Here is a 14,448-nt window from a genome sequence, read left to right as displayed (position 1 = left end):
AGTACTACGGGAAACTTAATTTGAATAGGTACAGGCCTTTGATAATAAAACTATCCTGTTCGTTTTTCATAAAAAGTCAGCATTTATGTTGCCATTCAGCAAAATGCAAATCAACACAACTTCAGTTCTCATAAAATATTGAAACAATCTGTCTTTTAAAATCGTATTTTAGATGTCAAATTAAAGATATATGACCGTAAATTTAGTCAATTGGATCTGATATAAGAAGAACATAGACTCGTAGTCTGCTTATGAAATATATTCCCTAGAATATTACCTGTTTATTTCCTAGTATTTACGTTTATCACATTTTGTGAAATATGCACATAAACACGCGTATGTACACGCAGGTATACTAAAGGGAAAGACTTATAACGTTACATTACAATATGAACAACCTGCGTGAATATAAGGACAAGTTGTGAATTGTTGGTTCTCATGTTGTAGTCAGTATTTTTCTATGCGACAGACAACATTTGCAAAACACTATTTTTATACAAAAATTTATACAGGCAACTAGAACTTTTTAATAAATCTAGCCATAAATTTAACCAATAAATATATTATATTAGTAACGCTAAAGCATTATAATTGTTAGGTATTAAGTTATTCTGAAAACAAATTTTGATAAGGTAAATAATATTACGTGTATGTAAAATATATAAGAGATTTAAACATTCTGGCCTTATTTTCAAAAAGAAAAATGTGTCACCTGTTTCAGTGCAGTTTCGAAGGAATTAAAATTTAATCGTTTGAAAGACGGGGGTGTGAGAGAGAAAAATTTAGGAAGGGAATTGAAACGGTAGGTGCCAGGAGAAGAGCATGGAACAAATGAGACGCACTTAACTTCAGACAGACGTTTCTCTATATCTTATGGTAATAGAGATAGGCCTCATTGGAAAGGCAGGTAATATAATACCCTCCATAAAACGAACATTATCTAACTAATACATAAGAGTTATTACTATCTGAAACTAAAAACAAATCATAGCCGCCAGTTACATGAATTGCTCAGAGCTGTGAACGTAAATAAAATCTGTTTATCTCGCGAATTATACGAAATCTGTAAACATATTCTTTGGGATAATACAGAGTTATTGAATGTGTAACTAAGTGGTACAACCTGTAGTTATCATTTAAATGATCATATCATTGTCCTAAATGTAGCCCTCTACAGAAATAAAATAAATACAAATAAGTTAGTGTTAAATGTGTGGGAACTTACATAAAAATGTTCTTCGTTTACGTTTTATTTTCTATTAAACATTTATTGATTTGTGAGTGTTTCTAACGATGATATTTCACTCTAGAAGTTATATAGCGGAATTTTCTGGCAAAAACACAATATTAGCTGACTGTTGAGGAATTTTATACTAACCGTTGATACACATACTTGAATGATAAGGTTCATCAACGAATTAACCAAGGCCCTCCACCGGACCCTGTCCTGGGTCAACAAAATTTCAGTCGCCTTCAACTCCTATCTCCCACAGATCCGACTTAATATTATACTCCCATCTACGTCTAGGTCTCCCCAGCGGTCTCTTTCCTTCAGCGTTTCCGACCATTACCTGGTGCATACCTCTTGTCCCATCCACGCGCGCTACTTGCCTCGCCCGTCTCATTCTTCTCGACTTAATCACGCTGACATTATTTGGGCAGGAGTACAAATTTTGAAGATCCTAATGCTTGTAAGAGGACTGAAAAAGTAAGAATGTCATATGGGAAAACCAACGAATATCTTATAAAATTTCTGGACTCCGTTCTCGTATGGAACGAATTAACTGCACAGAAAACTGGATAATTTCTTGTTTATTTTCAGGCATATAATTTGTTTCTTACTACTCTAAATTAATCAATAGATGACTGCCAGTCATTTTGTGAACTTCATGTGAAATTCATGTTTGAATGATGAGTTTGTTATTGTGAAATATACAATTTAGATAGAGTGGCGTGGTTCAGAATTGCGGCGTTATTCATGAAACATCAATTTTACATAAACTGGTGGTCGGGAAGATAGGGAACAATGTTTATGACAGGCCCATTCTAAAATTCATATTTAAACACGATAGGAGTTAGGTACGTTTCTTTAAAATCGTAAGTCTAGAGAAGAAAAGACTAACAGAAATGTTTAATGTTTTCGGTAAGTTACATAAATTGTTATAACATTAGCTACAGAGTAGTTTCAAAATATGTCACAGACACACATCTACAAAACTGTGTATGTCAAGGAAAGTCATGCAATGCTCGTACTTACGTGTGTTACTTGTTTCTGTTCATGACAGTTCTGACTTCTAAAGAAAAAGAAAATTTTTATTTCAATTTTTAATTGAATACTTAAAGCAGTCAATATTTCAGTTTCTTCCAAAATGTTGTTCCTCGCCATTAGGGCTGTGATAGTGGAGACATTACTTTCTATAAGAATACATCGCGTAAGATTTCATAAAACGGTAATCATCGTATAACACAATTGGTAAGATTTATAGCGTTTCTGTAATTCGAATGATTTCTAACAACTTGCCGGAACATGTCTTGTCACTGGACAATCGGCGTATGAACAAAATTATATCTATCTCAATACTTACGTTATTACCTGCTAGTTTTAAATATATTATTTGAGATCTAAAAATTATTTAATAAGATGACGTAATTTCTTTGTTAATTTTGTTTGTTTTTGAAATGAACAATTCTAAAATAACATACTTTGACACAACATAAACCTATTACATAAATGAACTTCCAGACGTCAAAGTTAATTCTGTCTGACATATAGACTGCAAATCTAAGCAGGTAGACGTCAGCAGATGCAGAATTCACGGATTCTTAAGTGGTAACATAAACGCTATTATTTAGCTTTCAAGGGAAACGAAAATATACGTTTCTACATATTTCTTCGTCTTTGCAGTGTAAACTCACTAAGCTTATATGAAGCTGCAAATCCTGTTGGAATACGTCGCTTGGTACAAAGGTGTTTGGTATAAAGATTTCCGTCTTCTGGGTTGTTGCGCTGTGTAGTCTGGTCGATGTTAACCAACGTTTCAGAGGTCATACTGCCTCCGTCATCAGGGATCGCCCTGATGACGGAGGCAGTATGACCTCTGAAACGTTGGTTAACATCGACCAGACTACACAGCGCAACAACCCAGAAGACAGAAATCTTCATCGCCCTGATGACGGAGGCAGTATGACCTCCGAAACGTTGGTTAACATCTACCAGAGTACACAGCGCAACAACCCAGAAGACAGAAATCTTCATACTCTGATGATGGAGGCAGTATGACCTCTGAAACGTTGGTTAACATCGACCAGACTACACAGCGGAACAACCCAGAAGACGGAAATCTTCATACTCATCGCCCTGATGATGGAGGCAGTATGATCTGTGAAACGTTGGTTAACATCGACCAGACTACACAGCGCAACAACCCAGAAGACGGAAATCTTCATACTCACCGCTGTGAGAACCTCAAGTCTTACGTGTTTGGTATAATTCAGCAAATTCAAATGTGTGTAAATACAATGCTATGCCGTCATGCAGTGAACCACATATATGCTATCTGATACAACTAGACTTGCGTTTTAGTGATGCTTTATTAAAAATGTATTTTATTTCTTACTAAAATTTACATGTTGTTTACTACCCGTACTGTTTGGTTACTATTTTAAAATCTTCCTGTTAAATGGGTGGAGGATGTTTGAGTGTGTGATTTTGTGTTAAGCAAATATGAACACCTCCGTGCTATTTTAGATTTCAAAAATCGTTTGAAGTCGACGCCAAATTGGTGCGCTTTTATAACAAACAAGTGAAGACAACATCAAATTGAAATTTTAATCCCATACAATTGCGTACATCATTTATATTTTAATCATAAATACCTTTAAAAAGATGCGCTTTGTCATATTTCGTATTTTAGATACACCGCCTCAAGCGAGCAGCCGGCCAAATACAAGCATAATAATAATTACGTTAAAAAGAAGTAGCCTCAGTGTAGTTCAGGTTAATAGTCATTATAATTGAACTGTCACTTTAGATAACTGATTTTCGTACAAAAACAACAGCCAATAATACTAGGATGCTTTTATGATTAATCCATAATTAACTTGATATCACTTCTACAGAGATACAGCGTCCGTTTCCTGAGCTATATGCCTGATCTGAAAATCGAAAAAAAAATATTACCATTATGAAGGGAATGCACGAATGTCACTGTGTGGGCTTTTGCTGTTGGGACTGTGACTCTGTTTTCTTCAGTACCTAGGTACGTACAATGCGTTCAGGCAACGGTCTGTTGAAGTATGTTCAAGCCATGCGACAGCCATGATGGACGCTGTGTTCAGAAATGCTACTCCCGAGCTGTTCTTTGTCACACAAAATGGCATCCACTTAAAGCTAAGAACATTTATTTCTGTAGGATATTCGAGGTTCTCACGGCGCTGAACGTGTTTCGGTGGTCTTTCTGATTTTTGACGCTGCATGGACTAGTAGGTTGGTATCAATGTTTTGGAGAATCATACTGCCTCTTTCTTCAGGGCTGAGTCTTTGGAGGGGAATTCTTCTTGAAAATGTACAGAACGCTCAGCAAGTTAAGAAGTCATATTTTATGGAACACCATGTTTATAACAGTCTGTCACCGGTTCCTGGCTGAGCCATGAGACTCCAATATGCACCCTTCAAAACTATTTCTCAAAGATCCATTTTAATATTATCGTTTCACTCTTGGTGTCATCTCTTCCATTCAGGCAGAAGACCGCCATTTACTTTTGATTTCTATTAATTGTTATTTAGATATTTGGTAACAAGATTTTAAATCGTTAATGGTTGTGCTATTTCGTAAGTGTTTATACGAGGTGCGATCAGAAAGTTTCAAGACTGTGTCAATAGAGGGCGAACCGGATGTAGTACGAGCTTCTGCCGCTAAGGGGTTGGGCCTACATTCATAGTGAATCAGTGTGCCAGCCGACATCATCGAATTAGCATTTGTTTCTTAGTTACGGGCGTTTTGGTAGTGCATTACACCGACCCTCCTGCGATTTCGGAATGGAGTGTGCATCAAATTTTGCCAAAGATTCGCCAAAACGGCCACGGAAACCTATGAAATGCTAAAGCAAGCATTTGGGGAGTCCGCAATGGGTCGTGCACAAACTTTTGTGTGGCATTCACGTTTTAAAAATGGCCGAACCTCTGTCGATGATGACGAGCGTTCTGGACGACCATCTTCGAGCACAACGCCCGAAAATGTTACGAAGACTCGGCAGGCCATTCACGAAGATCGACGTCGTACCATCAACGACTTGTGCGACATTGTTGGGATAGGCTATGGGACCTGTCAGCTGATTCTAAAGGAAGAACTCCACATGCGACGCATCGCAGCCAAGTTTGTGCCAAGGCTCCTGTCTGAGGACCAGAAGCAGAATCGACTTCTCGTTTGTCAGGAGCTCAAAGATCTTGCATGAACCGACCCCAACATCCTTTCTAAGCTCCGTGTGACTTCTTCCTCTTCCCAAAGATGAAAATTCAGCTAAAGGGAAGGAGATTTGAGACGATAGAAGAGATTCAAGCAGAATCGCAGATGGTGCTTGACAGGCTGACAAAGAAAGATTTCCAGGGATGCTTCCAGGATTGGCAGCGGCGCTGGGATCGTTGTGTTCACTCCCAGGGGAACTACGTCGAGGGTGATGGATGAATTTAATACCTGAGATAAGTGTACGGGTTTTTATAGGCGCAGTCTTGAAACTTTCTGATCGCACCTTATATGTAGTTAATATTATTTTGAATTATCAGTAATTTTGTTACTATTTTACATTATTTAATCAGTTCAGAAAATTATCGGAATGACATACTTTATTCATTTGTGGTTTGTTAAATGACGTTGTTAGTAGCCTAAACCACACACCGTTGGCGTTGGGTTGATGTAATTTCTTCTCGTGCGATATTTTTCTCGAACAATTTAGTAGTAAAGAATACGCATATGACAGTTGTTTTGTTGTCTTCTTTTGTGTATGTTCTTTTATAATTCTCATGTTTCTTTAGTTTCTCCTTACACTCCACCTTCTCCTTATGTCATTATTCAAATTTTTTATAGGTCTCCTCCCTCGTTTATCATCCTCTCGCATTTCGCTTGTTCTGACCTGCAAAATTTTGGGTTCAGGAAAATATGTGCTTTTGGCATGAACTTTTTATTTATGTGCCTGTACATCTTACCCCAAAATATTTAAACTAGTTGGTAGCTGAATGACACTTGTATGAACATCGTGACTGTAAACGTTACCCAACCTTTTACCTGTTAATGTACTATCATCGTAATTATCATGGCTACCAAGAAACCGTTAAGTTGGGCATGACAAAATAGCGCCAGGTTTGAATGATGTGTGGTAAAATTTGCATATTTTTATGTTAATTTCACACTGTAAAACAATATGGCAATTACACAGAATGTGACCTACCTTCTTGACGGTAATAATTGATGAACTGTTGAAGGTAAGCAAACGTTTCAAGATAATAAACAGCTATAAACTCTCGATTAGCTGTTCGTTGTATTCTTATTAACTAATACAAGAGCATTACTGAATATCTTTAAGGTTATAACAAATATTGCTTTACCGGAATCTCAATTTGTGGAAATGCGCAGAATTTAATCACAAATTTCTGAAATTATTTTTGGTAATTTAAAGTTCTCGCTAGCCTCACCGCATGAAGCATGTCCAGGAAAATAGAAGCACAAATTTTCTCAGAGATATTATTTTTACAACTACAGTTACCGTTAAGAATTTAATGTCGGTGGTTATAACCACAGTAATACTTGAAGCAATAATGCAAGACATAAAGCTGTTCAAAACAACTCCTATATTGCTCAGCTTTATCACCACACTAATGTCGTTCACATCTGCGTTTCTTTCTCCACAGTGACATAAAACTATTATTTGGAACCAGCGTCTCATTGCCACAAGTGCATTCTATCCTATTCCTTGACAGTTGATCTACACCAACACCACTTATAGTAAGGGCCGGATTACTTGCATGTTCTTGGCGTGGGGGAGAGACAAGGTGATAAGCACTGCGCGCGCACCTCCAAGCTTTTCCTATCCGTTCTAACCAGCCGTTCCGTGTACCGACCAGGCCGTGCCGAGTGCAACTATCCACAGCACTAGCGAGCTCAGCTAGCAAGTAATCTGGTTTCTACTGTACGTCAACTTGCCTACTGCAGCTCCAACCTTGATCCGGTCGGTGGCTTCCTTTCAATATATTCCATTTTACTTGTGTACTTGTTTTCACCGGTCCTATGGAACATGAGGTAAGCGTACAGTTTGGACTATAATGAGATAATCCTTTTCGATAATTCAGCAGACGGCGTGCGAATTTCATTGAAATGCCTTAAATACATGTTATAGTTCCTAAATGTAATTCGGATTAACGACGTAATATTAATTAAATTCTAACCAAAGAACTATTCCAACCTGATCTGTCTCAGTAAAAGCTATGCTGCCTTAGACCTACTATAACTACATTGCTGTAGAATACTAAAACTTTAAACAAAATAATATTCTTTTCTAATTTAAACCAACATAACCTAACAAAAATGAAAGTGAACTTAAAAAGCAACGTAACGTAATAAAAGACCAAAACACAAATATAACCCAATGAAAGACAAACGCTCATAATATAAGTATGGATCTTAATTCTCCTTGATTTTTTTAATTTCGTGCAGAAATATGAAATTGTACCATAAAAATAAATGTATACATATAGGCATGCTTTACATATTTCAGTTTTTAAGTATCTAGGTGAAATGAAAGAATTCAGTTTTGTGCTGCAAATGAAACTAGGTTACAGTTAGGTCTAATACAAGCTTAAAAAATTATGAAATATTTGCTGGTTATAAAATGCAGGGATGCTGATTTGTCCGATGACAAGGAAAACGAAATGCTACCAAATAAAAGGAAAGTGGGTAAAAATGGCTTACAGGCGAAATAAATGTAGTAGAAATTTTGTAAATGAAATTGCTGTAACCGAAATGACGCATGAGTAAAATGGATATGGGTAGTGTTCTGACACGCTTGCATTCGACACACTCAGTTCATGAGGGACCATTAGCAGTGTAATGTTTAACATGTTAACCACAGCAATCAAATGCACTCACCACTAATCCCAGCCTCCGCTTCAAAAACCACACAGCAATTATTAAATCAGCAACTCAATATAACATCACTGTTGATTACTACTGGAATTCAGATAAAAATATTGTTTACCTATTTGTAATTATACTAATCCGCGGATATGTGAAGTTAAAGTAGCTTAATCGTACCGTAAGGGGTGTCTGGTGTTATTTCAATGTAATGCTGTTTGCCTCTGGAATCGCTAGTTGATACTGTGTATGTGTTCGTTCCTGTAAATACGTGTTGACGGTCTCTTTTAGGATTTCCACTCGGTGAAACGTTTAAACCTACCTAACCTAACCTAACCTAACGTAACTTAACCTAACCTAACTTAACGTAACCTAACCTAACCTAAGCACTCGAGTTACTAGCCAAACTCGGGATTACCACAAGAAGCAGTCTTCCACTGGAATATATGACATAACAAATGAATTATAGAAATGTTGTCAGTAACACTTATAAAATATACTTTATAATGTTGTAACTATGTGTCTTGAGGAGCTAACATTCGCTTAGCTGGTCAAAATCATTCTTCGCCTTTTATGGATACGGAAGATTGTTTGCCGCTTTTAAAACATTCAGTCGCAGTCTCTTCTAAGCCAGTTAAATCTAGTCCTCAACCTCATAGTCTATATCTGTAAACATCCATTTTAATATTATCCCCCACGTGCATCTTTCAACTTGTCTCTTTCCTTCACATTTTTAGACTAAAATGTATGCATTTCGCGACACTTTACGGTGTGTTACATTCACCGCCAATCCGTTATCCTTAATTTGATCACCCCAATAATATTTTATGATGGGTAACCTGAAAATTATAGCGCTCCTAATTAAGCTTATGCAGTTTCTCCAGCCTCATGTTTCTATTTGCTTAGTCACGTTAAAATACTTCTGGCACATGAAACGAGTATGCAGCAAGTTTCTTCGTTAGTCAATGTAATTTCATGACAGAATTGTGTTATGCAGGTGTGCGATGACGCTTATAATGTAAATTCAGTATTTAATGTAATTTGTCACAGCTTCGTGATTGCTAATTAGTCCAGACTAACTTGAAATATAATTAACAGACCTAATATTTGACGAAAGAACAGGATGTTTCTTGGAAAACTGGTCAAGAAATCTCCTGCCTTTTCTCTTAGATGCATCTTATTATTTTAAATAATAAAATTTAGGCGACCCTGGTGGTTATTTACGTTGAGGTTTTCCAACTAAAAAATTGATAGGCAGTGTCGGACACTGCCGCAGTTATTTTCGTGAAAACGTCAATCGTGTATAGTATATTGAAATTAAACAAAATTCATAAATGTTCTTTTATATTATTTTTTCTTAACGAAAATATTAGTTAATAATTAATAGTTTAACTTTGGAATATTGTAAATATAATCATTTTTATAAATGATTATTTCTTAATTGGTACACATCCATACTTGACCCAGGCTCGTCAGATGCCACCTGAGTTGTCCGAGCGCGCTTACGTTGCCTATATTCGCGGCAGTACTGCGCGTTGGTTTTGGGTCCGGGCCCGGCGTTTTCGGTGGCATTCTCTTTGGAATGTTATGCTCTACGCATTCGTACCCGATTTTTGTAATTCTGGTTGTACTTTGCCCTCATATATCGCGACATTTTAAGAAAATCGGGAACTTTTCAAACTTTTTCAAATTAACAGCCTCGTATCTTTTTGAGTTTTTGAGATACATACTTGGAGGCCAGGATGAGTTGTAGCATATACACTCCTCTTTAAAACAACACTTGGTTCACTCGGATCGGATAATTAGTCTCTGAGATATGATCCCGTTTATGGACACGTATCGAATCCGTAAAGTCGAAAATCGTGGGTTCACTTTGCGCGTGCGCAGTTCGCGACGTCCGGCCGCCACGAATGTCGGAGCGATACTGGCACAAACTTTCATCCTTCCTCTTTAAAACGAGACTAAGACGGCGGCGCTATGTCTATTTTTAGCCGAGTTATTGAAGTTTGAAATTACTTCGACAGAAACTGTCACTCATTTGGGCGCGATTGCCTCCCCACGCTCGGCATCGATTTTAAAGACGTTTTCACGTCAAAATATATGCTTTTCTCTTTGTGTACTACATATTCCGCTCTTCTTAAGTTCCTACTTAATGCCAAATATGTCACTCGGTGTGAGGTAGTCATTTATGGCTGTTTGTAGAACACTTTCGTAATCACACGGTCCCATTTCGACCAGAACTTTCGTGACTAATTTTGAAATAGCAATTAACAAAATTTATCCTTTTGACTAACAGTCATTTAAAGATGAGAGTAGAATCAACTTGGAAATCACCATGTATATTAAATGTACCCCAGAGAGTGGACACTTTCCAACATAATGTTGGCACAATGAGTCGTTGTCATAAACCATTAGAGACTCTCCAACATGTTTGTAATGCGAAACTATTTAATACCGGTGTTGAAACCTTTTTATTGTGATAGACATTTTGAAATTAAACAACTTTATGAAAGCTGTACGTTAGAAAAGTGGAATTTGAAAATTTTTCCACTGCGCAAACCCTTTTTTTTGCATTGGTATGTGATTAACATGGTATGTGAAATTTCAGTAGCGATATTCTATAAACCTATAGTCCTATATCACCAGTACAAGTGGCGTTATAATCTAAAACGTCTTTCTGAACCCTAATACGCACTGTATCATTAGATAGTCGTCGCAGCCCTTTTGAAGATCCACATGTTGGCAATCGGTCTTAAACATGTACGCACGTACGCACTAAGGGAGGCGTGCTAAGTCGGATTAGTCTCTCTACAGAGACGCCATCAAAAGAACTCTATCTCGTAATCACATTAACGTTTTCTTCGTCTGTGCAACTCGTTCGCATCAGAATGTGCTACGTGACGCACTATTTCGCGAGAGAGATGGTAGGTTCGTGCATAATTGGCAACCTCAATTTATAATGAAAAGACGGGAGTGAAAGTTTTGTTAATAAAGAAGCCTAATTTCTCCTCGCTTGCTATTAGAAATGGTAGGAACTGTCGGACTTGGAATGCATGTTAAGTAAACTTGCATATGTTCATGGAATCAGTATTACCGGATTTCTGGATTTTGCCTATTTTCTAGACAGCGGACTCTTGGAACAACACAACAACACATTGTTTCGGAAATTGGATCTGTTTTCGTTCTCAGGTGAAATGAAACTTGGAGAATATCCATTTCTACTATGTACGTAATTGCTGAAACGTTGTGGCGTTATAATAACAGTGGATTATAGATAAACGCATTAATGCTAATTGTAATGTGTCTTTATCGAAATCTTTGAGAATTAATATTCTGAGGGAGTTAATAAGAGGCAATAACGTATAAATGAAAGAAGGGAATTAGATAAAGAATAAAGACACAAATATTCTGGGTTTAATTTCAATAAACTCTGCAGAATACTTTTCAAAGAAGGGACGAATATAAAGTATTCGTCCCTTATTTTCCTGTCATCTCTTCTAACTCAGAAACACACTGAGAAATATCATCAGTAACTTTATTTGCACCACCAACATTCGGAGCACACCTAAAAGTTGCCTGTTGGTAGCAGCATATGTAGAATAGAAACATTCTGCTCTCTAGTGTAAATACTAAGAACGTAGTCTTTTATTATTAGCCTATACAGGGTGATTCAAAAGGTTAGGGCAAAACTGAAGGAGCGTATAGAGGGACTCAGAGAGAACAACTTTTGAATAGGAATCCATGTCCTCCGAATTTATCCTGAGTCAGTCGAGGCCATTGAAGGTAGAGAAGTCTGATAACATACCGCTGAAATAATCGTACTTTGCTATTCTCCTACCAGCTTAATTTTGTTTTTTATTAATATACAAGGATTACATTAGCAATCTTACAAACCAAGTACGATTATTTCAGCGGTTATCAGACTTTCCTACCTTCAATGGCCTCGACAGATTCAGGATAAATTCGGGGGACGTGGGTTCCTATTCTAAAGTTGTTCTCTCTGAGTCCCTCTATACGCTCCTTCAGTTTGGCCCTAACTTTTTGAATCACTCTGTATAGTAGATTACGTTGTATGTACATAGGTCTAATGTCTAATATAACGGGCGATGTCCGTCATGCTTCTGTTTATTTTTATTTATTATAATGAATGTTATGGTAACGCTACTAAGCGATTTTCTACCTGATGGAATGTTTACACGAATTTTTGTGTCTGTTGAACCGTTGGCATAGTAATCCTGTTAAGGGTTTGAAGGTCTTGTGACTTGTAATATTGAAAGTTTTTAAATTTTCCATGGAATAAAATGTCAGCAACCTTTAAACTTTTAATGGCGTACCAGTAGTAATACTATTTTCAAATAACAGGACAGTTAACCCGCGAGTCTTATTTTTTATCGATGTAATAGATGGGTCGACGTTCGTTGCTCACAGTCTGATTCTGCAAAAGGCTTAGGCCTAAATATACTTTCACCAGCAAGAAAAGCAAACAGATTTACGTACAAAGAAGTTATGTGTATTAATTTTTATCATAAGAATAGGCAATACCTATATTAACAAAGGTAATCAAGTTTAAAATATCTTATGTTAATATTCATCATTGAAACACTGTAAATATAAATTGACATTTGAAAATATTCTGAAAATGAAAGTATTATTAGGATATGCAATTTCTTTTCTTTTTTCGCTCTACAGCAAAATTCAGGTTTAAAAAAAAACTCAGTGTGATACTATTTTTAAGAAAAAATCAACCCAAATGCTATTTATATTCATATACGATAGAAGGTAAAGCTATAAATCTGACAACTGTCATTGATGTTAGTTACTGTAGATGATACTATAAAGTCAAATCTTTATTGGTTCAAGGATAATGTTCTTTCTTATGATATATCGATACTATCGAACAATGAGATCTATTATAGATAACGTTTCAGACAAAAACGATCGATTAAAAAGGTATTTGTCAAATTTTCCCGTAGAACCACTGCGAGAAATTTTCTAGTAGAATAACAGTCGTTAACAGTTGCAAGAACTAACGTTTTAATTAAAATATTTAATAACATTAGAACTGAATTGTAACTAATACTTTGGTCTACATATTACCTTAGTTTTGTACAATTTATTTTTTTGCCGTTTAATTTTTACTGTAGACTGGATTATTTGAACAGAGTTACATAAAAGTACGTGGAATACACAGTCTGTAAATCTATGCAACTATTTCTCCAAACATAAAATTTGATTTGTGATGGTGTAGTTATTTACATGTTCAGTTGATAGTTTCATCATTTGTCTAACATATTTGAATGTTTCGTTCTTCGCGATTGGTTGATTTCAAATTAACAGGAATAAGATAGAACGTAACCCAGTTTATAGCCGTTATATCATTACAAGAAAATAATTTCAATACTTAAATCCTAACTTGTATGATGAACGTCCAGCTAACGTATTATGAACAAATTTGTATAAGAGAACGTTTAATAAATGTTAATAATTTCGTCAGCGGTTAGTAGTTTAAACCGTTATCTTTAATTTGTATTTAGGATTTGAGGTTTTCACGGAGGTGAATCTGAAGATGGCTGTCTTCTGTGTTGTTGAGCCGTGTAGTCTGGTAGAAGTTTTCCGAAGTTTTAGAATCGCGCTGATGATAGGGGCAGCAAGGACCTCTGAAACGTCGGTAAACTTCTAAACTATTATGTTATTGCACTGAAAATTTCAACTCTTCTCTACCAGAATGCAGATATCTTAGAAAGTGGTCAAGATTTCACTTTCAATCTCTATGTGAAGGTAAATTTCTTGGCCGTAGTTTGTCCTTGTTCCATGAAATCCATGAAGGTGGGCAGAAGATTTTTATTCTGTGCAGCAATATATCGACGGGAAATAACAAGGATAGTGTTTTGCATATTTCTATTGAAATGAAGCTCTAGAAGAGAGGCTAATTTATTTAATCACAAGCCCATTTCTTAATCTGTACCTTAAAGAACAGTTTACAGCTTATGTTTCCTGATTCGTTCAAAGCGTTATTGGTTACCTCTGATGCACTACATTTATTCATATCGCATATACCTCACCTGATACCTTAATTAAAAAGTACGTGCCTCATCTAATACTCTATTTCAAGTCACTTGTGCCTCATATATTACCTTCAATACGTTGTGTCTCTTACCTGATACCTTCATTCAGATAATGGTTGCCCCATAATAACTTTAATTACATTAGCGTGGGTCTCTTCCAATGCCGTCGATCAAGCACTGAGTGCATGAGCTAATACAATTTTTCAATTATTTCTTCCCTTCGATGTTTTCATTTTGTTAGTAGTCTGCGTGTCGCGAAA

General features: G+C 36.4%; 1 long non-coding RNA gene across 6 annotated transcripts in view; it reads left to right on the top strand.

Moving 5' to 3' along the window:
• Nucleotides 1-14,448, top strand: part of LOC110828739 (uncharacterized) — a 573,656-nt gene that overhangs the window by 293,147 nt on the left and 266,061 nt on the right. Inside the window, exon 1 of one of the 6 annotated variants that reach the window (XR_002542761.2) lies at nucleotides 7,130-7,292. The exons of 4 other annotated variants lie outside the window; for them this stretch is intronic. This is a non-coding gene — a long non-coding RNA (uncharacterized LOC110828739). Of the gene's footprint in view, nucleotides 1-7,129; nucleotides 7,293-14,448 lie in introns of those variants that run through there. One more of the 6 variants, XR_015537703.1, reaches the window with a different exon arrangement.

This window comes from Zootermopsis nevadensis, unplaced genomic scaffold (assembly GCF_977971745.1).
Source record: "Zootermopsis nevadensis isolate Lab colony 2312 unplaced genomic scaffold, Znev_1.0 Znev_ptg000029l, whole genome shotgun sequence".
Taxonomy (NCBI): Eukaryota; Metazoa; Arthropoda; class Insecta; order Blattodea; family Termopsidae; genus Zootermopsis; species Zootermopsis nevadensis.
This window is presented reverse-complemented; position numbering and strand designations above follow the sequence as displayed.